The following is a 2,930-nucleotide window of genomic DNA, read 5'->3' as shown; positions in this document are numbered from 1 at the left end:
AATTCCTTGGTGTATTTCCCATCACCACTCTGGGATTTTCCTCCCACATAAAAACTGAACTTCTGTTTAAAAAAAAAACAACTTATTCCAAATAATTTGGCATAATTAGGAGCATGATGTAATCTTCTCTACCTCCCCCTCCACAGCCTTCTTTCCCTATCATTCTCTCAATAGGATCACTTTTCTGAACTATACTCATTGCCGCTCATTTATTTGAGTTCAGTTCATTTCAATAAGTATTTATTGTATTTTAAAAGGCAAACCAGCACCACCTTGACACCATCTCCTCTTTGAGTCTGATAGAAACATCCTGGGATCCTGAGTTTAAGGGGTGCCAGTGCCTCCAGCAAGGTGCCCCTGGCCATCACTCTGGGAAGTAACTCCTGGAAATGCATCTTGGCAATCACTCTTGCAGGTGAGATGACCACAACTATTGAAGAAAGAGAATTTTTGGCATTGTAAAATAGTTCAAAATCCAGAAACTGATATGATTTTATCAGTGGAAATGACATCAAAGAAGAGGCATTATTACCATCTGCTTTACTGCTAGGCCTTAAGAATCATGCTGTCTTTCTGTATCACATACAGCTGAAAACTTCCATAGGAGAGAAGTTTCCTCCATTAAAATCTGAGTTCCTTGAGAAGTCCTTTTTTTTTCTATCTGTATCCCCAGTGTTTCCACATGTGAATTTCTTTGAATATAGTATTTAATATAAGCAATGTAAGTAAAAAATTCAAATAATTAACCACAAATGAAATAGAAATAATATTTAATACAAATACTTCATATTTTATTCATTCATTCTTTCTAAATAAGTCTTTCCCCTCCCCAGTGATTATTTTCTTATAATAAAAATTCATTTAAAAAATTTCAGCCACCCCAAAACACATCAACTGCATCTATTAGACAAGTATTTATTTATCATCCCATGCTTTAAAATTTCTTTACCTTGCCATTAAAGCCTAGGAGGTACATTTTCTCAATTATTCTCTCAGTTCAACTTGATCGTTATAACTACACTGTATTTGATTATTATTTTGTAAGGTTTTTTTTAAGTGGAGGGCATTTTTCTTTTTATAAAAATCTGTATGATATATTTTATTTTTATATCACCTTGGTTTCTCCTCCTCTAACTAAAGAGGTACCCCTTTGAACTAATAATTAAAAGGAAAGAGGACCAAAAGCAAGTTAACAAAATTATCTATACAATCTGACAATGTATGAAATATCCTGTACCTAAAGTTCTCACCTCTGCAAATTCATTTTGTATTTTTATTCTTTCCATTTACATTGTTGTAGCTAATATATATATATATACATATATATATATATATATATATACACTTTTCTTGGTTCTACTTGTTTTACTCTGCGTCATGATGTTCATACATATCTTCCTATAATTCTCTAAATTCTTTCTAATTCTTTATTCTTTCATTCTTTTGCAGTGTGATAGTATTCCATTATATTAATGCAGCACACTGTGTTTAGCCATTCCCTAATAGTTTGGCATATATTTTGTTTCTGGCTCTTGTGTTGCTATGAATGTCTTGGTGCATAGAGAACCTTTCTTTTTCTCTTGTACCTCCTTGGGTCATATCTTAGCATTTGGATTATTGAGCAAACAGGACAGACATTTTAGTCAGTTTTTCTGAAAAATTACAAATTGTTTTCTAGAGTGAATGGATCAATTCCCAGTTTTACTAACAGTGTATTAGTGGACCTATTTTCCCTCCCCCTCTGTAGCCTCTCTAACATTGACTATTTCCATTTTTTTGTCATCTTTGATAATTTGCTGAATTCGAGGTGAAACTGCCTATCCTTAAGCATTGAGTGAGCACCTATTATGTCATAGGCACTGTATTAGGAAATGCCTTCTTGGAGTTTACATTCTGCTAGGGAATACAGAATATGTAAAGTTGACCAAATAGAAGAAAGGCTGAGGAAGGAAACTACCCATTGAGATCAAATATATAAACAAATGATGAAGACTTCTTGTGAAAGGTGACACCACTGCTGAGTCCTAAAAGAAGCTAAGGATTCCAAGAGGCCGAGGTGAGGAACCATAAGGAATAAAAGCTCATTCGGAAACTGATTTCGAAAGTATAAGAGATAGAATCTTGAGTTCAAAGACATTATCAGAAGAAATTGCATAAAGGGCAACAATGTGAAACAAATCTAGAAAGGTAAGTTGAAGTCAAGTTGTGAAGGGCTTTGAATGTCATTCAAAGTTCATATATATTGGAGAATGGAAAACTATCAGGAAATTTTAATAATCATTGATATAAGTTAATGAAAGCCCCAACTAAGGTAATGGTTTTATCTGTGGAGACAAGTGGATGGAAGTTCTGGTGGTATGTTTGTTCTGTCTTTTAGAGGTTTATTGGCACTGTTGCAGTCTTATCTTTCTAGATTTCTCCTTGCTTTCTTTTACTTCTTGGTATTTATTCATTATACGGGATTTCTTTTTTGATTACTTATTGCTTCTTTTCTTCTCTGTTCATTTTCTTATAAGGGTTTTTCCCTTATTCTTTTATTGATTTATTTAGGGGCATGTTTGTCATTGTTTTGAGGTGCGGGAAATTTGAATTTAATCGTGACCACTCAATGCTGTCACTTTTTGGAAATCTCTTCACCTTCTTCCTTGTACTCTTATGAGTTCAATTATCATGTCTATAAAGGTGATTCCAAATTATATATAAACTGTATTTATATACATTATATATTATATATACAACAGTAATCCCTCTTCAGAATTTCACTTCTTCATTGCTAATTACATCTCAAACTCAACAGGTCTAAAACAGAACTTATTTTCATAGCCCCATAATCTATGTCTCCTTCAGATTTTCCTATTTCTGTTAAAGTCACCACTCTCTTACTAGTCATCTAGGCACATTTTAAAATTTGTATTTTTTCCAATTGCATA

This window comes from Gracilinanus agilis, chromosome 2 (assembly GCF_016433145.1).
Source record: "Gracilinanus agilis isolate LMUSP501 chromosome 2, AgileGrace, whole genome shotgun sequence".
Lineage (NCBI taxonomy): Eukaryota > Metazoa > Chordata > Mammalia > Didelphimorphia > Didelphidae > Gracilinanus > Gracilinanus agilis.
The sequence above is the reverse complement of the archived record's forward strand: the minus strand, read 5'-3'. Positions refer to the sequence as shown.